General features: G+C 41.1%; 1 protein-coding gene across 1 annotated transcript in view; it reads left to right on the forward strand.

Annotated features, from left to right (window-relative positions):
- CMIP (c-Maf inducing protein) overlaps positions 1-27,979 on the forward strand; it is a 131,181-nt gene that overhangs the window by 1,662 nt on the left and 101,540 nt on the right. The gene's annotated exons all lie outside the window — the stretch shown is intronic.

The raw sequence follows: 27,979 nt of genomic DNA on the forward strand, positions 1-27,979 counted from the left end.
AAATATGATTTATATTTTCATATCCGACTTAAAATTTAATGGCCAATGTTACTGGAATATTTGTGGAGTATATAGAGTGATTACACAGATTTTTATCTAATAAGCGATTAACAAAATATATTTTACGCTGATCTTTAATCAGTCGGCACTTGGATTCTGTCTTTTTTTGATTTATATGTAAATGTCTCGTTTTTCTCAATGGCTTCATTCTGGCCTTCCTATAGGACACTGATACGAGAGAGTGGATTGGCTTTTGTGTAGATTTCTGTTAATGGTGAATTTCAATGGATTTCATCCAGCCTGTGCTGTGCTCGGAGGTTGGGTTTTTTCACACCTTGGTACACAGACATAGTGTGTGTAAATGTCTCTTCTGCATCATGCTCTGCTCTGAAGTACTCAGAGCAGGTTTTCAGTGGGAGCTACTTTAACCTTCAGGTAGGCCAGCTGCCTGTTCTCACAGAGCTCTTTTTTGTGCCACAGTGACATCTCTGCTTGCCGTTTCCACTGGGCTCTCGAGGATGTTTCAAAGGGAATATTTTCTTTCTTTGATAGAACTACTGCTTGAAGGGAGAAGCGAGATTTGGTCGAGCACTGTTGGAGAAAGCTCCTGAGAGACACAAGCACGAGGAGTTTCTGCAGTTCTTCATTTTGTTAAGATACCATCATTGTGGAGGGGGAGTTGAATATTAGTGGAGATGAGGCATTTTCCTGGCAGTATCCATAGCTGATTATTCCCAAGCCGAGGAGGAGGATAGGGTAGAGCGAGGCATGATCACGCTTCAGATGTTGTTCTCTGCAATGTGGCAATACCAGGCATGAAGTTGTATTTTTACAGGACACGTCAAACTCTGCTCGCTGGCAAAGCTGTCACCAGAGAAACCATCTCTGAAAAGATTTCTGAAGTCCTATGGGGCTGTGCTTTAATTAATGTTGAGGTGTTCTCATTCCTAATTATTTTAGGTGTATAAATAGCAAGAAGATACTGAAGCATTGTGCGTAGCATTGCAGGCTCCATTTTGTTGAGCAGTGCTCTTCGTGCTTAGTCTTGTGCCTTATCATTTTTTCCCAGTGCTAACTCACCCTACAAATAGAGTTGATCACAGAAATACCTGTGCTTTATTGTGTCAGGTAGTGTCTTTGGTTTCCAGGGGGTAATTAGGGCACAAGGATAAGATCTGCATTCACTTGTTGCCTGACTCTGTGGGTAGGTTTTGCAGGTATCTTTCAGACGTTGGTTTTGTGATACACCTACATTTTAGTCTTTTTAATTTCGAGCTGGAAAGATGAGATATAAGCAAAATCTCTGTTAATTTAACCCCCACCCCCTACAGAAATGGGGTACAATTCCAAAACCTCCTCAAACTGGAGGTAGATATTTGAATGCAACTAATTTGGTTTTCAAGAGCTACAGAAAAATATCCATTCTGCCCATTGAAAGTGGCCGTTGGGAGCACTCAACAGCTTTGATAACAAGGTCATTTTTACACATGGGGCTTTCGACAGGCATGCTGTATGAGCAGCCAGTAATTAACCTTCACATCATCCCTTTGCAAATCCTCTGGCATGACGAGTTTTACTGCATTCTATGTAACATGAATAAAATTGAACAGGAAAATAACATCACTTTGTTTTGCATTTGAAAGCAAAAGATGTAATGACAGCTAAATCCAGATCTGGCAAATTATGTCCCTGAGTACAGAGGATAAGTTATTTGTTGATTCTAGGCACTTTATATCCTTTTTATTGTCACTTGAGACATACATTAGAATTAAATTCTTCTCCCCACAAGCTCTTACTTGTCAGTCCCTGGGCTGCAATATAGAAGGTAGCATTAGTTTGTGTATGGATTATTCATCTATAGTTTATTCCATGAATAGACATGGTATGTGCCCACATATATAAGTCTGAATAATGAGACTCAACCTACTTTTTTAGAGAGATAACCAGTTTTCTTGTTTATTTAGCTACAATTTTTGTGCTGACAAGATAGTTTTTGGTAGCAGAAGTGCTATGCAAGAATGCAGTGGAGCAACTGTTAGGCCATCTTATTTAGCAAAATTTAGGGTGGAAGAAAATAATGTTCTCCATGAAGTGCATTTTTTGACATGATGACAAGCGACCACTTCAATTAAAATAAATCCAAGTTAATCAAATAAAAATAATAAGTGTATTCTGAATTGGCATATGCACCTAGTTAACAAATGCAGAAAGGTGTTAATTTGTGGACAGTCCCATAACTGTAGGTGTTAGGACTTCATCTGATTTGTGTGTGTTTCCATGTTTGTGTTGTGTTCTTATTTCTCAAAGAATTGCTTAAATATAGCACAGTGTCACCATTACAGTTTCACTTGCATTATGTCCAGGGTTTCATTCTGGTTAAGAGTTTTTTGGAGAAAGTGAATACAGATCTGTAGTTTTTTTTCTTTTTTATTTTGTTACTGTAAATGCTAAAGTCCCAGTAGGAAATTTTGACACTTAAAAACTTTGTTTGTCAGACAGCAGCTTGCCTGGGGATGAATTTGACTTTCTCCCCCACGGGAGGAATAATGTTTATTTTATAAACACCTACCAAACACAAATGTAGCACCCTTACTAATTTTTTTTTCACCGGTGAGATCTGTCCTTGCACAGCTTGAGGGGCAGTGATAGTAAAAACAAATACAGAAACAGTGAAATGTAATATTTCTTACTTTTTTTGGGGGGGAGGGGCAGGGTGGGGTTAGGAGTAACCCTTTCTTCAAGAGAAAGGTACAATTTGATTTTCAGTAGTTTAAACGTAGGTGTCATGACTGTTCTGTCCCTTTCGTGTCTCTTTCATTTCTCTTTCATTCTTTGTCTTGCACCGGTGGGGAGTAGATGTTGAGGGCAGTGATTTTCAAGTCCTGGGTTGCAGGGAGGACTTGTGATACATATGTATGTGCAGCAGACAAGGAAAGAATAAATAAGTGATTCATTGTCCCTGGCTAGGGATGACCTCTCTAATTCCCATCTGGGAAGATAAGGCTTTATTGAAACCATGAAGTTACTCATTAATATCCCTCAAGGAGATGGAAACTTTGGCTTTTCATGCCCATTTCACATTTCTCGGTTTTGCCTTGGCAGGTGGGTTGGGTGTAATGTAAATGTTTTGTTCAAAGCCGGTGGCAATCCTGAAAAGACTTGGGTTTCTTTGAAACATTTTGCTGTACAGACATGATGTGTGAGGACAATAGTTTATTGACAGGCTGGCTAATTGTAAATGCATTTGAAACAAGAATGTAAGTGGATTAGGGAGCTGCATTTGTGTTGTCTTCTAGAGACAAGAACGTACCCAGTTAATATTAAATGAGGTAGGGCAGAATGATCTGTTTCAAAGAGGAGAAGTGGAGTAGAAAATTGTCTTCTAATTGTTTTTTAAAATTCAACAATTCTGCTACTGCATTTGTTTCAGCATGCTATTACATGTCTTTCCTTCCTTATTTTGGTAAAGATAGAGCAAAAATTCCTATCAAGCTGGACTCATTGTTTACTTTAGCACAGATTCCCATTAGTTAGAAAAACACACTTTTAAAAATTAAATTTCCCTTTAAAAACAATTAGCTCAAGTGGGAAGTATTATGCAGAGCTCAAAAGTTTCAAAACAATCTCACAAGAAGAATTTTTAAAGATTTCCTGAAAAAGGAATATTATAGTATTATCCAGATTGCAAATAGAATTAATATGAGTTTATAATAATAATAAACAGTTCAGTAAACCAAGTGCTGCCTTTAAGTCCTGCAGTGTTGACGAGGCTCTGCAAATGTGACTTCAAACTAGATTGGTGTGTCTGCCATAATTTCATGTATAAATAACAAAGCAATTTTAGATTTTTTTAAATTTGTTATAATAATGGAAGGATAAATTACAATTTATATTTAATCTTTTTCATGGTTTGCTGTTGCAGATGATGGATTTCATTTGATGAGAAGTGGTACCTATAGGTTTTGGGTGTACATATATTTGCTTGTTCTGGGTTGCTGCTGTCTCCCAGGTTCAGGTGCATCAGAAAGAGCACTGAGTGTCATAATTTCCATAAAAGCCATGACAATTTAGAATTCTCTGCAAATTGAGAACAAATTGCTCCATGTTATCTGTACTGATGAAATTGAGATTCTCTTTCACAAGTGAAGGCGGGTATGTGCCCGCATTAACAAACCCCAAATTTTTCTGAAGACCTGGTGATTTAATGGAATATTGCTTTGCTGTGACAAACTTGTTTTATTGCTATATTAGTTAGTAGTTCAACATAAGAAAACCTAAAATGATATTTCTTTAAAGTTGTTTAATGCCTATCAAACATACCTTTGCATATATAGTTCCTGCAGTGGTTAAAAAGCATATTTATAAGCCAGTAGTGTTAAGGTATGTGTTTATATGTCACAGAGCGTATATAAAATATGAAAACAGAAGCTATATTCATTGACAGAGTGAGAGCTCTCAAGGCTATTAGTGTTAGCACCCAGCCAGTAAATTTTACATGTTCAGGAACATAAATAAAAAGGATACTCAGAAATACTTGTGCCTCATTTTTCCTTTTGGCTGGGGAGTAAAGATGTGGTGCTAGTAACTAGGTGGTGGTAATAGTCCCCATGGGAGAGACTCTGAATTGCCTCTGGTCCTCACTGGGACTTGATCCTGCATCAAAGCGGGGCCTGCAAGAGCTCAGCATCCCTCACAGGGCTGGGCCTTTGTGGAGCTCTGAATAATACTTTGTATTTTTTTTTTTTGTAGTGGAACATTATAACTGTGATTATAGTAGTGATGGGGGGAAGAGTCTGATAGATCCTCCAAGGTGGGGTGAAGTCCTTCTAGGAAAGGATGTGCTGCCCAGAGAGGCTGTGGCTGCCCCTGGGTCCCTGGCAGTGTCCAAGGCCAGCTTGGACAGGGCTTGGAACAAACTGGACTTGTGGAAAGTGTCCCTGCCCATGGCAGGGCATGGAACAAGGTGATCCTTAAAGGTCCCTTCCATCCCAAACCACTTCATGATTCTGTGAAACTCAACAAGAATGTTTGGTTTTTCAGAGGTGGGAGACTGAGAGTCCCATCTGCATCGATGTTCCAGTGTGCAAGGTTGGGTTTGCTTTGTTAGCAGCTGTGGGAAATCAGAGGCTGAAGGTCTCATCAAAATCATTCACAGAACTGTGTGCACTGAGGGGCCTTTTTGGAGGGAAAAGCTGGTAGGTTTAGTACATAGAAAAGAGGGATTTTTTTGGGAACTGTTCAATTTATTGCATATAATTTGTTGGTACTTTTGAATTTCCTAGGTAACAGATGAGTTTAACATGATACAATTTCCCTCTATGTTAATAAGTATGGCTAACCTAATAGGGTTTTAGTCATCTCCTCATATAGGATTTATGAGAAAAGAGACCTACCTCAAATAGTTCAAGCCTTTTGGAGTCTTTAGAAGTAATTAGATTGTGGGTTGCATGGGTAGATTGTGGCTTGTTTATTGGTGTTTTGAGCAGTGCTAGTTGCATCAGTTTGGTTCTGTGTGTTCATAGATAACATAGTGCTTGATTCCACAAACAGCCAGGTGTTGGAAGATGATTGATACTTCAGCATGTATAATCCATTCAGAGAGCTTGTGCATGTATGTGCACTCAATAAAATAACTTATTTTTGCACCGTCTGCCTATGCAGTGTCATTGGCAGCAGTGCTGGCTGAGTCAGCCCTGGCCTGTGCCATTCATTTCTGCATCTGTGCCATTCCCTGTCAATCTGTCCTTTGTAAGTGCTTAACAGTTCGCAGGGTCAGGTTGAGAAAAATCTCTGTGAGCTGGCTGGGGAGCACTCTCTCTGTTTGAACCTTTTGCAGGTTTGTTGTCTGTCTTTTCCCTGGATCAGGGAGGTGATGTGTTTCAGTGCACAGCCCGCCAGACTGCTGAGGAAGAAGAGAGCGGGAAACATGGTAGGCTGGAATTTGTGCCAAAAAAAATGTATTATTAAATCATTGCGTAAAATTTTCCTGTTTTGCACAATATGTAAGAATGCAGGGACAACACCAGGAAAGGGAAAAGACAATTGAAAAGCATATATTATAACTGATCACGTCAGTGGTGAGTGAAGTTTCAGCTCTTGTGGTTGTGGAGAAAAACACAAAGTCAGAACCAGATGCTAAGTTAAAAGGCCTTTACTTCATAGGCTTTAAAATCAGGAGCATTTAATAATACTATCTACGTTTTGGAAGAGGGGGACTCATGTTCCAGGATTTGTGGTGTTACCAGTGCTGCCATTTCCAGTACTTTAAGTGATTTGTTGACTTTGCCCCTTGGGCTGTCCCATGAGTGATGGGACAGGGCCAATGCAATGGGAAATAGAAGCAGGTAACCTGCCAGGCACGGACTGTGGTGTCCAGGCCACGAGGGTATGGTGAAGGCTGTGTTGTTCTTCTACTTTAATCTGAGTTTTTAGTAAGCTTTTAAATAACATTAAGTATTTTTCCTTTTTTGAGAAACTTAATAAAAAGGCATATGTTTTTTCTGGATTTGAGTGTTTCTGCTAGATGTGTGCCATTACTAACTGAGCTTAAGGAACTCGTCAAGTTGCAATTACTTAAATCTGAACTGGAAGTACACTCAGTCACGTACATTCTTGGTCTCGCTCTGTTGAAATCAGGAGGGTAATTTGAGGAGAGGGATTACCATTCATTGCCTGTGCTGTGAATGGCAGGATGTGCTGTTCAGAGAGGGATCACCGTGCAGCTCGCTCTTGGCTGCTGGCTGGGGGGCATGGCTGACTCTCCTCTCAGCTTTGTCCAGCTCTCAGAGCCCCATTTTCTCCCTCTGCTTGGCAGATCTCAAGGTGCTGAGTGACCTGCAGTGGTTGGAATGGCTCTTCCATGAGCGAGAGGGTTGCTGGAAAATTCCCTCTTATTCCTGGTTAGAACTGGCGTAGAAGCTGTTGCTCTGTCACCCATTTTATGCCAATGCTGTCCTGGTGGAAAGTGAGTTTGTGACATTCATCTGTGGGGAAAAAAACCTCACTCAGAATCCTCCAGCCATCACTGCTGCTCTGTGGGACATGTGCCAACTCTGTCCTGTCTCCCTTCCTCAGACAATAGAGTTTTATTAAGGAAAAAATGCTGCTTGCTGCCAGTAGCTCTCTTTTCCCCCATTTGGTCTCAAAATTTGCTGTAGTGCTGCTGTGTTATGTGGTTGTGGCTGGAGTTTGCAGGAGGGTGGATCCTCTACCAGGAGCAGCTGCTCCCAGTTCCTGGAAGGTGTAGGAAGATGGTGCTGCTGCCTCTGCTGTTACCTTGCTTGATATTTGCACCTGTGGCCATTTTCACTTCTGAGGCCGTGGCAAAGTGAGAGGTTTAAAATGGAGCAAGGCTCTTCTGGGCCCTTGGAGCACCTCTCCCATGTCTGCTCAGAATATCAGCTTGTTTCAGGGGTAAGACGTCTTGCACTATTCAAAGTATGCTGCAGCTTCCCTAAAGTTCTTGTTCCTGTGCCTGAGGGATTGCATGATTTTCTCAATGGTGAAAAATTTAAAAGGAATGATTGCTTTCATTGATTAATAGAGCAATTACCAGGACTTCAGAAAAGATGACTAAAAAATGGTTATCTAATGCTTCTTAAACTCCAGATCACTAATTTCTTGATATTAAGAATAGGAATGTTGAATGCTTGACACTGTCACTAAAGAACTTTTCTTTCTTGGATTTCTAGTGCTTAAAGAAAGGCTAAATAAAATGAAATATTTTTCTCCTTTTGAAAAATTTAAAACTCCAACCTTATTAGCACACAGAAATGGATTTAGGTTTTGTAAGATTTTGTTTTCAAAGAGGCCAAATGTGGTACAGTAAGTGTTGCCTTAGAAGAAAGCTGAGATGAAGCTAAGTCAGAGGGTTTTGTTAAGAATACATAATTGTATTCCCAAATACAATTATTTTATATTTTGCATAATGTTTTTCTTAGACCTAAAGAGAAACTATTAGCAGATGAGAATCAGATACAGTATTTTTTTCTTAGAAATAATTTCTGCATCTTTTGAAGTGTGTGGATGTCCATGCATATTTTATGGATGAGACTTTTATGATGTAAACCCAAAGGTAAGGCAAGAATTGTGAAAACAAAAAAGTGGCCTCATTTTTGATTTATGTATGGACAATTAACATCAACTGAGCAACATTAGGTAATTGCATTTGCAGTGAGACAGTTCTGACTATTTTTAAAAGAACACCTTTTTTTCCCCCCTGAATCTCCTAAGATACCCCATGGTGTGTTCCCTGCAGTACATTTCAAACAATACTGAGCAGGTATTTCTCAATGGTGGAGCTGTGATATTGCTTTTTTTGTTTCTTCCCAGTGTTTTGGCTATTTGTTTTGGCTATTTCAGTATAAGGGTTTGGGATTGGCAGGTGCCTCTTACCATGGCTGGTTCCTGCTGTAGTGGAATTCTCTTGTACCACCAGAGTTTCTTGTTTGCTACTGTAATAAAACTAGTGGGCAGTCTGGTTTTGCTGTCTGGAATAAAACTGAATGACTTTGTTATCCATTTCCAGGGATGGGCATTATTAACAGTAAAGTAGAGACTGCTTTAAAAAAAAGATTTTGAAACTTGCCAAGTGGACTCCAACTTTTTAATCAAAATACTAAGGGTGTGTAGGTTTTTTCATAAATATAAATGTCTGTTTGACCTGTGAACAAAAAAGAAGAAGGATTATTTTTGGCCTTTAAAACAGGGAAAAATGATTTTTGGATGACAGTCTATCTTCATTCTAGTAATCCTTGGGTTTCAGCCATCTCCAAGTGCTTTATGGGTCAGTATTTTTGTATGTGGGGAAAACAAAGAGATGAATGTAGATCTGACATGTTTGCCACTGTTGGTTCATGTTTAGTTTGCAGTGCCTTCTTAGTTGGTGTATGGATCTGTGGTTCACTCTGGAGGCCCTAAGGTTGGACAGCAAGGACCAGCAGTGCCTTGCCCTAATGCTCCTGATAAATCAGTGCTGGGAGCTGGAGCAGAAATGATTTTCCTTTGCTTTGTCTGCTAGGCTGCATCTTCCCTCCTGATTTTGATGGCTATTAATTTTGTTAATGGTTGTAAATGTCATTAAAAATCAGTGGAACCGTGGGAGAGTGACTGACAGCAGAACGTGGCCCAGAGTGTCGTGCTCTTCTTGCTACCCTTCAATCTTCCTGCACAGAAAATACCTGCCAGGGAGCCAGGTGCCAATCAGTTCAAGTCTCTGCTTTCTGCAGCATGTGTGCTTTGTGTATTCTCCTAATAGTCACTTCTGACAACCTACCACTTTGCTCTTGCTTCAGAGGCTGTTAAGACTGAATTCAGAAATAAAGAATAAGTCAGGGAAACCTTGACTGCACTGAAATTTTCAGGATGAGAATGAGCTTGCAAAATTGTTAAAGACGCAGGGTGCTTTTTGTGAAAAGATTGGCAGTTCTCTCTCCTTCTCAAACCTTGGATTTACTATACAGACTTCTTGATGTTGAGCTCATAAATTTAGGAATCCCTTGAGAAGATTAGATGCCTTGACTGCAGAGGCATCTTAAAACCCCTTGTTTCTCTCTGGTACAACGTGAGCTGTAAGAAGGTAGGAAACTGAAAGTAGAACTTCCTGGGGACTCTTGAATAGAGGATCTGTGGGAGATAATGCAGTTCTTCAGGTCTCTTTCCCTGGTGGCCCTGCAGTTGTTGTGGCTGGGCATGTGAGTGGTGTTTGCTGCTGTCAGCTGCCAGGGGTGCTTGCACAAGGAGAGGTTTCTGTGCCTGGCTGGTGACACCAGGCTGGGTCTCAGTGATGGGAGTGTGAGCCTGCCTGGCCCCACAGGGCTCTGGGGATGGCTCTGCTGCTCTGTCATCTGAGCAGTTTGCTCAGTAGCCTGGCTCTGAGAAGGAAGGTGGGAGGAGGGGAACGGAACTGTGAAAGGCCCAGTGGTTCTTGAAGAACAGCATTTACTTTCTCAGCGGAGATTTCCATCTCCTTCAATGGACTGTGTGGAATGAGATCTATCTGTGTCCTTGTCTTGCTGCTCAGCAGTGAAATGCCTGTAGTTTGGGTACCTGTTGATTCCTTGTGGAAGATTAATCATGTTCAGTGAAGCAGTTGTGTTCCTTATGCACAGGAACAGAGAGGTTTATTTGGGTGTCTGGAGGAAGAGAAAACAACGTCATGTCGCAGATGTCGTTCAGTCGTTGTTGAAACCAGAAGAAAATCTATGCAATTGCTGTAAACCTCTGCCTTTAGTAAATAGGTTATAGTAGCACAATTATTGAATTTGAAAAGGAGCTTCAGCTTATTCTTTCAGTGCAGGAACACTGGTAATTCTTCAGATATTCCATACTAAAGGAATAGCCACCCTAGCTGTGTAAGAAGGGCTTGAAGTAGTATTCCCTATCATGTTTGGTATGAAATGCAGCCCCTATGTGGAAGGGAAGAGCACTGATGAAAGATATTATGCAAGTGCAAATTATGCAGCATTTAGTTTTTCTTTCTATTCTTTGTGTTTCTTTCAGATCCTCCAAGTTTTTTCTTTCTTGTTTGTTTTGGTGTTTTTGCTTTTCTTTTGTCAATGCTGACTTTTGAGGAAAGATTTTAAATTTCTAACTAAAAATTAGTCTGACATCCAGAGCCATGGAACAGGCTCATCCTCTCCTAGAGGAGCAAATGGTTAGAGTGGAGTCTTGGCACTGAAAATCCCATCTGCTTTACAATCAAATAATGTGGACATTGAAGCAAGCATAAAACTTGTGTTGGCACAGAACTTTGTTACTGAAGGTGAAAGTAGAGACACGGTCAACATGTCTTGTCTGAATGAAAACACATTTCCTAAGGTTGGGTAATTAATCTTTTGTGATTGCTGTGAATGAAACAGGAAATAAGGCTGGAAAAGCTTGAAATTAAATGAAATGTGCAGGACCAGACATGCACTTTGGTATTAAATATTGACATACCCCTTCCAGGTAACCACTTTGCCTTTGCAGCCCAGCATTTGGCCTGAAGACTGCAATGTCTTCTTTCAGTGGTGTTTATAGTGAAAAATTTGTTGACACTGGGAGATGTTTCTAGTGGCTTCTTGACTAACACCAGTATATGCTTCTTTTGGTGCTATGTCACTGCCTCCCTTGATATTAATCTCCTGATTTATTGTAAGTGATTCCAAATGTCCCTGGTGACTTGGGTTGACTAATGTACTTTAAATATGGTGAAATCATATCATCTGTTGTGGGAGTTGACCGTGGATCAGGCTGCTCCCTCGTGCAGACAGACAGCATGGGAAACTACCCAGCCCTTGGTGGTGCTTACCCAAAACCAGGAGCAGGTCCTTGCTGCCCTGTGCCTGTGGGTTACAGTGTAGGTTGGTCAGTTTTAAACCTGAGATGAGTTGGGATTGAGGCAGCACTAATTATCTGCATTGTCTATCCATTGTGTGTTCATGGTACTGCAGCACAGCCTGAGTGGGCTTGAAGGAGGGAGGAAAGGAAGGATGTGATGGGAGGAAAGAATTAAAGCAGCTTCAGGGTAGGGGTTGGATGGATCTGTGTGCTCCAGCTGAAGAGGGAACTCTCTGGGTTGGTGGCTGCAGCGTGCCTGTGACTGGAGCATTTTTGACTCATCTCCAAGGGATGTTGTGCCCAGTGCAGGTTCTTCACACGGGGCAGTGCTAGCCCACAGTGTGTGAGGCCTGTGCCTTTGTACCTTCCCTTTTGAGCACAGCTGAAAAATGGAGGGAATGTTTACGTTTGGTGGCTTATGTGTTTCCTAATGCCTCTTCATTTATCATACCCACTTTAATTGAGATAAAGATGCAGTGCTGTGTAACATTATCTGGGTTTAACGTCAACCGTTCGGGAGGTTGTGTCTCTGCTTGTTAGATTTTCTTAGCAGAAATAAGAGAACAAACTTACCCTGTGCATCTTCTTGCCTGAACAGTCTGTACCTGGAGATCTTTGGAGTTCTTCTGTCTTGAGACCTTTGTGTCTGATCTAAGGCTCTTGCTGTGCTCAGATTTCATGTTACCCGTTTTGTTATTTTGGCATTGTAAGAAAAACGTGTGCAAACAATGCTCTGCTGTTTCCAAACACTGTGAAGTTTTCCCCCTTTGCTTCCTGTTTTTGTAGCCTGTTTGTGAAAAGACCTTGTCTGCTTTGCACTGGAGTTAGGCTTAATGTGAATGCATTCTGCATCAGCTACTGTGTGTTCCAGCATGCAGGGACCCGAGCTGCTCTTCAGCAAGCGTCATTACTCTTTATTTATGGTAAGAATAGATTAAAAAAGACTGGTGCATGTAAAAGTGAAAGCAGAGGCACTGTTAAATTGTGCAGTCATGAGCTTGTTATTTCCCTTCCCCCCAGTATGCAAGCCAGTTAGTAACCTAGTGATCTATACATGAGGCTTTAATTGGATATATGCCCAGAGTACAGATTAATATGGAAAAGCTATAAAGGCATGGGTTCACAAACTTGATTTGACCACATGAGCACTGTCTGTGTGATCCCATGTGGTATGTGTGAGGGATTCTCAAAACAAAGAAATACCTCAATGTATTTGGGCAGATCTGTGTGTAAACCACGGGATACAGAGGTGATGTCTCTGCCTTAAAGTCAATAGACTGTTCATTAAATAGGACTTCTTCAGCCTTAGGTGGGGCTTAGGTGCATCTGTGGCCTCTGTGTTGCTTGACTTCTTAAATTTTAGTTTTGGTAATTGCTGGAGGTTTCTCTTTACAATTGGATATAATCTTGGCTGCCTCTGGAGATAAGGGGGGGTGTGAATCTCTCTGTAGTGAAATAAAAACAAGCAGATGTCTGACTGCAGCTGGCTAGAGATAAATCATTTCATATAAACTTGCCTGGAGAACATGATTTTACTCTTCTATAAACCTACACTCCAGAGGGAAGGGAGAACCCCCATTAGTCAATGACACCCTCCTGGCCTAAAATTCCAGTGTTTCTAGTTTGCAAATCACATGAAACACAGACTACTAGCTGTATTCAGCAAAAGCTTTCTCAATTTTGAAAACACTTGTAACATAGATTTTGTGTCTCTTCTGGGGATTTTTTATTTTTAATTAAAATTGCAGCATTCCTAAATGTGTAAAACCAGCCACAGTCGTGTCCCTATATTCTCCAAGCTAGTTTAATATTGGTAAAATCTCTTTTAAATTGGCATGGTATTGCTGTAAAGAGTTTGGTGGCTTGGGAGAGCCGATGAAGAGTTGCAGATGAAGCTGCTCTTCCTGACCCATCGTGTCATGGGGAGCAGTAAGGCATTCCACCTATCTCAGAATTCTGTTTTTCCTCTCTACCCTGCTCTGCATGGCTGTTTGGCACATTATTCAGTTGCTCCCTGAAGGTGGTGGGATGGAAATGTTACCTCCTGTAGCATGAGCCCTAATCAACATGAGGAGTGGGGAGCTGGTGGTAAATATACTCCCATAGTTTCAGAAAATAAGGTAACCTTAATTAAAGTTCTGTGCAAGTAGTTTCAGTGTTTGAGTCCAGCCATTTGCCTGAAGAAGGCAGGGAATAGTCCTGAGCTCTCTGCCTGCAGCAAGAATGTGGGAATTGAAGTGACTCATTCCCAGGGACGCAGCAATGGGAATGAGGCACTGCTGTGGCTGCAGATAATTCCCTGGAAGTCTCCGTTGTGCAGAATGCATTAATTGAAGAGATTCATGAGCTGCTTAATGTCACATCACTTCATTTCCTCATCAGGGAGCTGAAAGTCTCATCTGTGTAGGAAAAAAAACAGGATCTCTCTGGTTGCAAGTAAATCTTGACCTCTGTAGAAAGAGTTTGTTTGTGTTGTCCATCTTATTTGCCCTGTTGCTGTGTAGCTTGAATTTTCTCTTGCCCTACTACCTATCAGCTGTGGGGACAAAGTCAGCTGTGTAAAAATGTGCATTTCTGGGTGCCCAGAAATGTGAGCAGTGGAGATGAGGAGGGAACTGCTGGGCTCTTCAGTGCAGTGCAGCAGAAGGATGGGTGGTTCCTGCTTGTAGCTGATCGCCATCTGCAGCCATTGCATTGGCGACAGCAGTAGAAGCACATATTTATATTTAATAGAGAGAGGGTGTATCATAGGATAGCCCTGCAGAGACCTGGAAATACAATGATTTTGTGTGGTCTGTTCTGGAATGGATGGGTGCTTGTCTCCTGCAGACAGTAATGTGTTCCTGGTGGGTACATCTGATGCCATTTGTAGGCAGCAGAACATAAACACTGCAGCCCACCATTTGCAGATTTAAACTGGAGAAGAGAATGTGCTACGCTTATGGAAATGAGTCTTGCTGTGTGTGATATCACACAGAATCAGCTGTACTGTGATTCTGGTTTTGCCCAAGTGCCTGTTTTTCTGACTCTTGCCCACTGCAGGCTTAGGTGAGAGCTAGCATAGAGTGGGTCCCGTGGCATTTGCCATGGTTTATCATGTCACCTCTCAGGCTGTGCTTCAGACTGAGTTTTTATTAGTTTGATGGCATGGCAAACATTGCACAGAAAAATACAGTTTACCACTTACATAGCTACTTGCTAAAAGAAAAGGATGCACTTTTCTTTTGACTAAAAATTAGCCAAAATCAAGAGTCCTGCATTTCAGTTGAACTTTTGAGTGTAAAAGTTATATCTTACATCTTTTGATTTGATCATTGGCCAAGCAGAACTGGTCAGTGAAAGGAAATGCCCATTTCTGTGGCTTTTTGTGCTACTGCTGTCTAGAGTTTTGGTACTACCAGTGAGACCTTAGGGCTGGACTTAGACACTTTCTGTCTCTCTACCATCTAATTCCACCAGGAGGTCACAATGGTTTCATTGCATGACTGGAGCTCACACCTACCATGAACAGCCATAACCTGATAGCTGTGCTCTTCATCTGTGGCAGGTACCTTTTATATCCACTAATCACTGAGTTTTCCTTCATCTGTGCCTTTTGGGAACATTTCAGTACTTTGCCTGGCAGTGTATCTCTGCTCTGAATTGTGTGTGGAAAAATGTCTGAAGCAAATTAAACAGGATGATTTGTGAGTAAAAGATCAAGTCAAAACACTGCAGAGATGAAAATCATTGAGTTGATGAGTACAGTCTATCTGTGACTGGGAAACCTTTAATGATGCCAGGAGGAAGGATTGACCATAGTAGACAAAGTTACACTTGAGGTTTCTATGACCCAAAAAAAGAAAAATCAGTCTCTTTATTCCTGTGATTTATTATTTCTGTGATCACATGGCTCTAGGTGTTGCAGACAGGTGGGGTCTTAGCAGAAGCCACCTGAATCTCAGAAAATTAAGGTGGAGCGAAGGAGAGAAAAAAAAAAGAAATTATTTTTTTGGCATTATATTTGTGGCTTGGCATGTCTAGATCCTGGGAGTCCATTCCATTGTTTTTGCTCATAGCATCTTTCTCTCTTGTTGGGAATCACTAAGAGTGATTTGGCATCTGTGCCATACTAGTAAAAACAATCCTAACTACTTACAATTAATGAATTGTGTAAGCTGCCAGTGAGAGATTTGAGGGGATGCAATAACAACCATAAAGACAACATGAATTCTGCATTGGCAGCATATATCAGAGAAAGTGCTGCTTTATTTTTCTGACACTGAGTTGGTTTAGTGTGTGGACTTCAAAATAACTAGTGCTTTAAGAAGTGTGTGAGCTGCTTGAGCTGAAGCCTATGCCTAGGATGGCTTAAAGCAAAAAGCCATATTGAACTCCAGCAAGGGAAAAGAGCATAGTTTTCAAATGGTGAAGCTTGTTCTTCTAGGAGAAAAAATGGTACTTCTAATATTTCTTATCAAGAGTTAACCCAAAGCAAGATATTTAAACAAAACAAGCTACTTGGACTCATTATTAAAGAGGTGACTTTTTGGGGGAGGAAACATTTTTACAGGCTTTTAGGTCCTTCTTTGAACTGTGTCTTTAGAATGTGTATGTGTGTCTAGCTCAGTTGAGAACTGGTAGGACAGTACTTCCTTTGCTTTGATTCTTTTATTCTTTGAGCATTCCTCCTCACATGGAAATCTTACAAAATGCTTCTGTTTCCCTATGGAAAGAGGCCCAGTTTAGGGGAGGGTTGATGTTCTGGGCAGTATGTCCAAGATAGCTATAGGTGCTAGAGGAAAAGAAAGCAGCCTCAGGAACAGTAGGATTTTAAAAAGATGTTTAATTTGTGCCAAGCTGGTGGTGTTTTGGGGTTTTTTTGGGTTTTTTTTCTTTTTTTTTTTTTTTTTTTTTTGGGTTGTCATAGAAATGTGCCAGCCCGTGTCTCTCACAGATGAGCTCACTAAACGAATGGCTGTGCAGGATGAGTCTGGTTTCAATGAAGATGTTTATACTTGAAGAACACAGATGGACTTAAACCACAGCCCAAAATCTAAACACCCCTGAGCTCCTGGGGGAGGGGAGCGATAGGAAATGAAATCTGGATTTTATAGCTCAGGCCTGCATCTGTCCTCCTTGATTTGCCTTTATGAGTTATTATGGGGAAGTAGGAGAAGATTATCTGCTGTAAAAAGGGTTTGTTTGTTGTTGGATGATGGAGGAAGATGATTTTGTATTTGGCCCAACTCCATTGGGTTGGAAGGACTTCTCTGCCTTGGTGTTACTGCATGACCATCACAGCTGGGGTTAATTGGTAGCAGAGATGTTACTCTAAAGTACAATCTTTAGCAGGTATTTGTTTCTGTTCTTTCTGTACTCCTATTCTTTCTGTGCTCCTGTACTCTTACTCTTTGTCTTTCGAAATAAAATATTTTGAATGAGAGCTGCCAATTCTGTCTCCTGTACTGCATGTGAAATGCTGTGGTACGGGTTTGGTGGAAGTTTAGAAGTTGGTATAAATGACAAAGGATAGAAGAAACATCAGACCCATGAAATACCAAAGAATTTGCAGATGACACAACTAATAATCTTCAGTGAGGTGTGTCATTGAGCACTGAACAAACGTGGTGCAGTCAACAAACAGAATGTGCTGTGTTGAATGGGGCAGTGTTCAGTGTGGGCAAAAATGTCCTTTGCAGGATTTAGTCTCTGGATTGTTTGCTTTGCTTACAAGCATAATTCTGTGAATTCTTTTTGCTTCCAAGAAGCCCATTAATTCTTTACTTTCATCTGCATTTGGCACTGTCAGAATGCCTCAGAGGAGCTTGGTGTAAATGACAATAGCTACAGTATCTCCAGGGTTTTCAGGTATCCCAGTGATTTGTTTATTTGCCTGTCTTGCTTCCCTTGGTTTTCTATTCCTGGAGCTGGGCTGCCGGAAATGATGCACGGTGCTGAATGCAGAATAGTCCTTGCTCTGCCAAGGCATGTACTTGGAAGAATGGGATACCATGTCCTATTAATTGGTATAAATAATCAAGAGTATGGAATAAATGAAGTGCTGGCTGACATTCAAAAAAAAAATTTAAAGTGTATCCCTGACAGACGGTAGGTACTGTGTTTTTAGATGAAATCCACCCTTACCAGAAGTTTTCACTATTGGAGAATAATTTAAGGACCTGCCACTCAAACCTGCTTGGGTAATATTTGAGCCTCAGCTTTGATCATAGTCTTGAATTCAGCTGTGCACACTCTTCTCTTGGTACTCTGGTTTTGCTTGTTATTTGCTCATAACTGTCCTGCTTGAACTTGTATTGGAAGACAGGTTAGGCTAGAATTACTTTGCCTTTTAAGGAGAATTATTTTTTTAAGCTAAAATGGATTCTTCACATGCTCCAAGCTTTGGGAAATGCCATTTCTGTGCAGAGAAATTCCTTTTCTGCTAGCCTGACCCGTGTTTTGTGAGATCTTAAAAGGTCTCAGGATTGTTGAAGACCTTGGTCTGTCAAGTCATCCTCAGAGAGGGGAGAGGGAAAAAGGGACTCTGCAGTGAGTGGAGGTGCAGACTTGTGCATGTCGTGTTCTGTGGACCCCAGCACCTCACTGGCTCCTGCTGTCAGGCAGCTCCACTTGGGGAAAGTGTTGAATAAAAGCAAAATGGTTGATTTACCTGGAGCGAGGGCTGCAGTGTCCTTCCCCATGGGGATGGGAGCCCAGCAGGGCTGGGGGCTCCTGTGCTCCTCCAGCCCACCAGGCAAAGGGCTGGGGAGCTTGTCTGCTCCCACTCAGAGATTTATTTCAAGGCTTAATCAATTAGGCAGCATCAATTGGAATTTTTGAGACAAATCCATTTATAAAGCCACTTGGCTTTCTGATAGAGCTCTGTGAATAATTTGTGCTGTATTTCTCCTACTACCAAACATTGACAATAGCCGTTTCTTTTCCCAAATGCATCTCCTTCCATTCATTTTTGCAAGGGCCTTTCCAGAAAGGGAGTGCACAACTGATTACATTGCATTTAAGGAACTAGGAAGTGATCAGCATGACTGCTGCCAAATATGTGGAATTAAGATGGAAACAATTAAATGACCATTTAAAAATATTTTTTCCAGTTCCATCCTAGAACCCAGACCACAAGAAGACTTTTGGGTAATGCCAGTGTTTTCAGTGGGCCTTGGATAGGCTAAACCAGTGTCAAAGCAGAAATATTAAATAATCAGAGAGGCTGTGTTTTTATAGGACACATTTGCTGTCCTACTTGCGTGAGAAGTTTGCAGTGATGCAATAATATTGAAAATTATCACTTTCACTGTAGGAGCATTGATGCACTGCTGTTGGGAATTACTGCTTTCACTGCAGGAGTGTTCATTTTTCTTCTGAGGTCATTAAAATAATCTTGTTTTTACTTTTTTAATTGGCTTAGTTTGCTCTTCTTGGGGGAGGGGAGGCTTTGGGTTTTTGTTGGTATTGTTTTGGGTTTTTTTCCCTTTTAATTTGAAACACAGTTTTAACATTTGGATTGTTTGAAACAAAAACAAGAGTAGTCCCAACATGAGCAGTGAATATTTTTAAAGGACTTTATGGCTCTAAGTTTCTAACACAGTCCAGATGTCTCCTATCTCTGCTCTTTCCGTAGCATTTTCTGGCACGGTGTCATTGGGTTTTGAACTTGGTCCAAGCTGTGTGCCAAGTCCTGAAATAAAGTAAATCAGTGAGTTGTTCTTGGACGTTTCTCCTTAATCCAAACCAACCCAAATCAAACTTCAGCTCTGACCTCAGGACTGCACATTCAAATATTTTCCTTTGCCTCCTCAGTTTCAAAGTAGCAAAAGCAGGAGATTACCACTTTGCAGTATTTAAACAGAGGCTTGTGTGACATCCGTGCAGCTGAAGCAACTGCTTTCCTTGGGCCCTGGTGCCTGTTAAAACACCAGGGATGTTCTCCAGCACTGGGATTCTTCACTGGGATTCCTTTTGTTGGGTCAGGATGCGCAACAACTCTGGAGCAGGATTTATTTGGTAGCAACCAAAGCAAATATTCCATGGTGCTCATCTGCAAATACTTCTGCCTAGATGTCTTGGAGAAATTATTGATAGGACAAGCCTGGTAGTCCTGAAACCAGCATCAGGACTAAGTTTTGGGATAAAGGACTGTCTTTTGTCTTTCCTTATGCAAGCACTGGTCTCCTTTGTCTTGAGGCACTCCATTGAGGCTGGACCCCAGACTGTGACTGGATGGGCAGCCCACCTCTTGTCATTGGACATTCTGATGGCTACAGCTTAGGTGGGGAAAAAAGTATTATCAAGGTGGTGTTTTTTTTATCAACAGTTTATTTGCTGGACCAAAGGAGACTCAGTGGTATGTGACACAAATTCTTTGCAGAATATCAGTGGGTTTGAGGCCTGCTGGTTGAATTTTTTTCTGACTGGCCAAGTTCAGATAAATTTAGTTAAACCGTATCTGTTGTCCAACCCTTCTTTAGACCCAGTTTGCACTGAAATTGATATGAAGCTTTCCTTTGGCTTATCAGGCTTTGCACTGGGCCCTTGGAATGTGTGGTCTGGGTGTTTTGGTGTAGTTGATGATCCTTGGCACAGACAGTGATCAAAGCAGGTAGGATGCCTGAGTCTGGAGGCATTTCAGGCAGTGCTGCCTTACAGAGGGGAATGGGAGTTTTCAGTGTGCTCTGTGTTGGCCTCAGTTCAGGCTCTTGGGATCCCCACTGCAATTGTATATACATATTTGCCCACTCAGGGAGTACTTTTCTGTAGAGTAAAAGAAAGCTCCTTTTTAAACTAGGGAGTAGAATATTGCCTGTTATCAAGGCTGGTAGGATTACTTTCTTTTCATTAATCAGTTTTGTTTCCCTCTGGTCTTTTAGCCAGTGTGTGTCTTTCTGTCTGGATTCTATATAAACATGAAATGGGTAACTGATGGATCCTGCCTTGGGGCCAGAGAATAGAAAATTTACCTTTCAGAAGTAGCCAAAAAATGAAGCCATATGCATAAAATTAACTCCAGTTTTCATATTGAATTCTCTCTCACTTGAGCTAGTTGTTTACCAGCACATTCATGTGCTCTGGTAGCAGTGGGACATGCAATTACCAAGTTGTTATGCAGCAGTGAATACCAGGGGCATCAAGTAAATGAGTTCTTTTGCAGAGAAATGCCATTAAATAAAGATTTCAGCCCTTGTCTTGTAACTCTTTCATTGCTTAACAGAGCTTTGGTGTACAGATGACTGATGTTTCCTGTGAGAGGCCGTGTTTGGTGCTCCCCTTGTGGATGTTCAGGAATGTTTTGCTCTCTGTGTGGAACACCAGGCAAGGACTGAGCGGTCACCCTAAGCTTCCCTTGCTTGTGCTCTGGGCAGGGCTGTGTCCCCCAAGTGTGGACCTGGTCTGAACTCCATGGCAGAGTCTCCCAGCTCTGTCTCTTGGCTCCTTGCAGAAGGGCTGGACCTGGTTGTTGTATAGAGTGACCTTTCCATCAGGGCTGACCTGCTGAGCTTGTGGCATGGGTTCAGAAAACCAATTTCTGACTCACTCTGGTCTTCTGCTGCTGAATTGTTGTAACACTCTCACCCTTAAGCACTGAGATCTCCACCATATACCCCACATTAGAAATCACCTGGTTATAACAAACTAGATACCCTTCTTTGTTGTATCAGGAAGGATCTAAAGTTGTTCTCTGCCCTGGAGGAGCTGGGAGTGAATTTGCCAGAGCAGGAGGTACGTGTTAGGCTGTGGGAGGTTTTCTTTCTATCAGTGCTACTCAGAGCTTGTCACTGGAACCAGTTCAGCCAAGATGCTGGGAGAAAGGCTGCAGTGGGCACAGCCTTCATATGTGTGTTTGGAGATAGATAAAAACTGCTCAGGAGATCTTATAGCTTTCACAAAGGGATGATTCGAGATAAAGCTCTGTCAGGGAGCTATGATAAAAGAACTGAAGCTGAAAATGAATGAGCTGTTGGGTGATAAGAGGAAACTCCGGTGTCTTGAAAGCTGGGCTTCAGTTAGATAAAAATGTTAAAAGCCCTGTGCAGATCAGCAGAGTATTGGTCTTGCCTAGGTTTTGCTTAATTTTCTGTCTGCCACCCAGCCTGGAGGAAGCAGTTTTCATGCTTCCCTGGCAGCAAGATTTTTTGAATGTGGGAAACCTGATAGTGTGTCTGCTTAACTACCAGACTTTGGCCTGGTGCCCTTTCTGGTTTCCTTATGGAGTAAGTGCAGTGATGGGAAGAATGTGCTTCTTACACATGTAGTCATCCTGGTGATAGTAAACTGTGACACCGATACCCTGTTAGCCTCCCCTGCCTGCAGAGCCACTGCCACGGGCTGGGGGTCACTGACAGCACAGCAGCAACTCTGCTGTGGGTTTGGAGTGCAAAAGAGAAACTGGAAGTGAAATTTTTTTTTTTTTTTGGTCTGATTTGTTTTTTGAGCAACTGTAGAGGTTTGTTCTAAACTGTCAAACGAACGCACGTTAAATCTAATTTGCTCCGTTGAGACTTTAGCGGTGACTGCTAATGTGCAAACAGAAAGTCTCCACTATGTGCTAGCAGCAGTTTTCTCAAATTAGTCCATTTTAGCTGTACTTAATATGGCCAGGTTGCCATATTAAGTACATAAAATAAAAAATAAAATATTTGCTTAGGTGTTTAAAAAGCTCTGCTACAACCATTTGAATATCTTTGAGTAGATACAAAAAGACCTTGGTGAATTTTGGATGGTTCTCCTTTACAATTTTACATCTGTAAAATGGCTTTAGTACCATTTTGTGTGATGTTCAGGTCAGTGGAAGGGAATTTAAGTAACGCAAGTAGGAACAGCTAGGAAGCCCCAGCCTGGATGTGACTGATGGCTTGCTGAATTGGATGTGTAAAGCTTGCCAATAAAAAGCAACATGTTTTGAATTATAAAAATGTAAACTGAAAATATTAAGGCAATTAATTTGTCCTGCAGACAAAAGGCTCCTAAGATGATGAGAAAATAGTTTTATTAGTTTATTTGAATTGTAGTGTTTGCATTTTGTTTGTTTTTATTTGGGGTATGTGTTTAGAAAATAAGCTTGCTGAGGATGTTGCTCATTTCAGACTTTGCTTTCTGGCAGTCCCAAGTGGAAATCAAACTGTAGGTGTCACGCACATTAAAAATGAATTTAAGATCCTGGACAATCGACAGCCAGGGCTTGTAGATCTTGATACTGCAAAATACTGCATACCCTGAAATCCTGCTGGGAATGGAGTGCTCTGCAGTGGGCAGGGTGGGAGCCAAAAAGCAATCAGGGTAGGTAGATGTGCACTAGGAAGTGATTTGGCAAACACTCATTTCATCATGTAGAGGTGTCTGTGGTGGAAAATGCTTACAGGATCCTTAGGAGTTGGTCCTGAGCTGCAGCCACACACAACTGCAGTCTAGGAGCTGGATACAAACCTAATTCAAGTGGGGGATGTTTGGATTGGCCACAGGGGCCTTTGGATTAAATTGTATGACTTTAGGACTTGTACTTGGTGTGTAAGTGATGTGTACTGAGGAGCATGATTTCTAATAGTTGTTATTATTGGAGAGGGCTTTGTTTTTCTGCTGGAAAACAAAGGAAGAATGTTTCTGGAGTATTGTAGAAGCTTTGTATATATTACATGTCAAATGGCACATTGTTTATTGGTATGGGGTCACACAAAGGGGCATTTCCTAGCACTCATTATGACTGTCTGGTACAGTTCTGCCACTCCTTAAGTTACCTGTTGTGGACTGTGATCCCAGTGAAGCTGATAAATCGTGATGTGGTTTCTCATAATACACTTTTTAATTGGTCAGTATTATCTGTGTATCTTTGGTGGGGAAGTGGAGCCATGTACTATTATCCAAACCCAAATCCAAAGTCTCTGTCTGATGAAGAACTTCAGAAGTTAAAGTTAAACAAAGGAACTGAATGAATATTTTAAAAAAAATGTTTTGAATACAGACATTTCTAACCCTGATACCACTTTCTCTTAAAATAGCAAGCCAGTTGTTATTACAGACACTTTTGGCAATTTAAGGTTTTGCAAGTCAAATTGTGTTCAAGTCATACAAAGATTTAAAAGGAAAAGTAACTGATGAGCTGTTCTTAAAGGCATATTCCCTCCTGGAAGTGCTCAAGAAATTGGACACCCCCTACATCATTAAGGTTTTTTGAGAAATAATGTTTCTAATACTTGGTGACAGGTTTATATCTTCAGATCCTTGTACAAACATGGAATAAAGAATTTAACTATGTGCTACTGGAAAATAAGGTTTAATGTTCAGCTGTAGTGCCTCATTCAGCTTTTTCTCTTTTCAGTTTCATTCACCAAGAAATTTCTAATGAAAGGATATTTCTTAAGTCATGGGTGAAGGTGTTTTCTGATCCTCTGTCTGTGTCTTACATGTTATTAATCTGTTTTCCCAGTCACATGTAAATGGATAATAAAGGCCAGGAAAATAGGTCAGCATCAGTCAGCATTTCTATCTCCAGTGCTGCTAAAACACCTCACTTGTCAGACCTGTGTTTTACTATTTTCTTGTTGCTGCTTGTTTGTAGTGTCTCCATCTTTGAAGGTCAGAGAATTTTAGAAAGCAGGTTTTCAGCTTGTCTGATGAATATGTTGTTAATTTCCATATGGTACCAGACAAGTGTCTCTTCCATTTCATGAGCATTGTTACTGGCAGTTTCCTAAAGAGTTGTATTGGTAGGTTTCCATTTCTGCAGGGGAATGACTTGGAAACTCCCTAGTTACAGCTATGGAAAAATTAATAGTGCACCTTCCAATGTCAGAGGGAGGCTAGGAAAGCAAGATTTACCTGAAATAACCTGGTTAGGAAGGACCTCCACTGAGAATGAAAACAGAGTAATTCTGGTTGGAAAAGTTCATTTAACTCACGGGATGAATGTGATATCAGGTGTGATGTTTTCTCCATTTCACTGAGCCAGATTTTTGTTCTCTTTCTCTGGGTTTTTACAAACAGCAGCAGAGGAGTAAAACCACTGGGACTGGAACCTTCTGAAAATGAAGGCATTTTTTTCCTCACTAAGAGTTTTACTGTACATGAGGAACTGGCTCTGACCAGAACTGCAGACATTCATTGGTGCTGTATTATTTAAATAATTGAGGGCATTCATTCTCTTTCACCCTGAACAGGCTTTTGCTGTACTTGTGGTCATCCTGACCAAATCCTTGTGTCTGTATTTGTGTGGGGTTTTTACTGTATTAGGCCAGTAGCATTCAATAAACAATGTTAACTTTATGTAGCTGTTAAGTACACTGACCTTTAGTATTGGTTTGCACAAGCCATGCACAATGAGAGTCCCACTGAAATACCACGGCTGATTTAAGCAAATTGCTGTCCTGCAATCAAAATATTACATTTCTATTACTGAACAAACGCCTCATCAGCGAGAGCGCTGCTGTTTCCCACAGCTAGTTCTCTCTTTCTGTCTTTTGATGCTCTTTCAGTCTTGATTTCCTCACCTGAAAAACAGAAATAAAAGTTGTGTCCTCGGGAATAACCAGGTTAATATTTGCTGAGCGTGTTGGAGCTCATGGTCCCATGATACGCGGTACGGGGTCAACGTGACTATTGCTAAATCACACTCCAGTCAGAATTACAGTCATTAATAGCTCTGAGTCTGGGGAAAGAGTCACTGCAAATACTCTAACAGCTACTTTAACTGTTTCCTTTTAAGCAAACAAAACCTCTTGACGTTTCTGCTGAGCAAGTCATAATGGCTTAACTTATTAAAATGCTGCAGAGTGTCTTGTTCCTCACTGGCCACAGTAGCCTTTTTTCTTTTCACTGAACCAACTGATTAGGGAAATTTCACCAAAAATGATGGCAGCTCTTCAGCTCAGTGGATTCAGAGAATGGCTTTCTTGCTGTTACTCAAGTCTGTGTCCTGAGAACGTGCAAGCTACAGCAATTCAGCAGCAAGAGAAAAGGGGAACCCAGAACCACTGACGCACTTCTGTAATTCTGCTTCCCATTCTCAGTGTCTTGGCTTTGGGTTTTCAGCACATGAATCAGCTTTGTGGAGGGGAATGCCTTGTTTTAACAAAAATTTAACTCTCTATTTCCCAGTGGGCTGGTGCTACTGTAGCAGATATCCTTTGAGAGATCAGGAGCAGGGGGAAGCTGCTTTCTGGATATATTCAGGCAGTTATTCTGGGGGCTCACAGTTTCACCATGACAAATACTTCAGAAAAAGTTGGGTTTTTTTTGGCTTCCAGGCCTCCCTGTGCAATATGCATTGAGATGAAAAGAGTGTGACTACACGTATGTTGACGTTTTGCAAGGTGAGTGAAAAACATGGGAGGGGGAATCCATGAGATTCAAAAAGTTTTTGGCTATAAAATTAACATGAAATAACTTTTTAAATATCTTGGATTTGCATCTGTAAAATGAAAGGAATATCTCCATGCTTAATCCCCTAATAAATAGTGATCAAATAGCAGAGAAAGCAAAACCATCACCAGAAAGAAATAGTAGAGCAAAATAAAGTTGGAGAACCTATTAAACTTTTTCTCAGGTATGAACTGGTTAGAAATTCTTCTGTCAATTCTTTCCTTTGTTTCTTTTACAAAACAGAAAGTGTTTCCATAGGGGAGAGTGAAAGTATTGCAAATAAAAATCACTAGGAGAGAGAGCTGAAATGTTCTAATATAGTTAAGAAATACTCTAATATAGCTAAAATCTGTGTGAAAGTGTGGGATTATGTTCTCCTCTGTGGACAGCTAAGAAAAAGGGACTGGTCTGGTTGCCAGCTGAATGTATGTTTGGATGAGTGTGTGCTTGCAGATGTTACAGATGTCAGGAGAGGGAAGTGGGGTTATTCCTTTCATATAACTCATTTTGTGGCCCTTGGCTTTCTGCTTTGTGAACTCTTGTGAGAGGTGTGCAAGGTGAAAGGTTTATTAGTCAAAAGACTCAGGAAGTAGATTCAATCTGAAAGATTACCAGTAACCTTACTCACAGCCACCTCTTTTCTCACTGACTTAAAAACAAAAAAAAACAAAAAAAAAGGAAGAAAAATCCCCCATCAACCACACCTCCTACTTAGTGTTCACTAGAATGGACTGCAGTAGGCAGCTCTGTTGTGTTTTGCTTTTGCTCTGAACTGGAGCTGGGATGTTGCTCAGGCCTTTAATTAGAAGGGCACCTCTCCAGATTCAAACTGAGACTAAGATGAGCTTGGAACAGAGGGGTGAATTTTATCTCATTCATCTCAGTAGTTGACCATAACCAGGCCCAAACACATTATTTCTAGGATCAGTGCTGCCTTCTTTTTTATCCTTTTTCTATCTTATTTTGTCCTATTGTGAGGATTCTGCCTCAATAGGCAAATAAAAACAAGCAGAAACATCAAATGGGGAGTTGCTGGTACTGAGCTGAACATTTACAGCTAAGGCTGGGTTTCTCTCACATGTTGTCAAGGGCTGAGAACTGGGGATTTCATGCTTAGTTTTAAGCCTATTACTCTGTACTGTAAACAACAGAGTTATATCCCCCCAAAATTGCTGCCCAGTCCCATCGCTCTTCTGCGCCTGCTTGATTTGTGCAGCTGCATATTTTGATTAAGCATGTGATCAACCTGCAGATCTTCTATGAAATAATTTTATTTACTGTATGGTTAATTTTTAGCTCTTGATTCTCAGTTTAAACTGCAAAATTTATGCATCTCATATTCCCTTGTGAATGGGTAGGAGTTGAGGGTGCTCAGCCCTTACAGGAAGCCCTTGGCATTTTGCAGGATTAGACCACAAAGTGCTGTGCTGCTTAGCACAGTGTGTATATTTAGAATCACCCTGAGATATTTTTGGGTGGAAGATTATTTGGGGAAATCTGGGGGAGTTCCTGCTTTTCTGGTGCAGAAAAAAAATTCAAATAATCCTCCTAACTCCAGGCTGTGAAGGTTTTGTTTTAGCAGTTTGCCTGTGATGGGTGTAGCCTGTGAGGGAAGAAATGGTGTTTATCTAAGATGTGGGGCAGTGAATGACAGGACAAAGGTTAGGTGTGTGTTGAAAAGGCTGGGCATTGATTTCCTAAAGATGTTTTTTCCAAGCTGTAGGTATCAGGGAGCAGAGACCTCCCTCTACACAGTTGGAAATCAAAAGTCAGTGAAAAAGATATGTCAGTCTCCCTCTTAATCTCCTATGCAGAGATGATAATGCTGGCATCTCTCTCATACTTCACTGGAAAAAGGTGATGTTGAAGTCTGGGTCAGTGACTTTGCATGGACTTCACCCCATATTTAAGATAATTGCTGCAATACATTTCTGCCTGAGAATAAATTGATTTCTGAATGGCATAATTATTTCTTCACTGCTTATCAAACTGGTCTCTCCAGGCAGTTTGTTTAAAGATCAGATTCTTTATCTCATGGGGGCACTGCAGGAAGGTTTGTTAATGGATTGGCAAACAGTTTTTGAAAATCCCAAATCAGAAAACACTGGGCTTCATGAAACAGATCCTGGTAGCTGTTTGACTGTCAGGTCTAATTAAGCTTCGTGTTCCCTCAATTTTTAAGAATAATGCATGGTATTAAATGCTAACTTCAGAGGGTTTAAGGTCTCTTTAGAAGTTCTGTCCTCACATGGAAAAGTGATGCTTCATTCTTGCAGAAAGCCCCAGTATCCCCTTGCTCAGTCCCTGCATGTTT

This window comes from Molothrus ater, chromosome 12 (assembly GCF_012460135.2).
Source record: "Molothrus ater isolate BHLD 08-10-18 breed brown headed cowbird chromosome 12, BPBGC_Mater_1.1, whole genome shotgun sequence".
NCBI lineage: Eukaryota > Metazoa > Chordata > Aves > Passeriformes > Icteridae > Molothrus > Molothrus ater.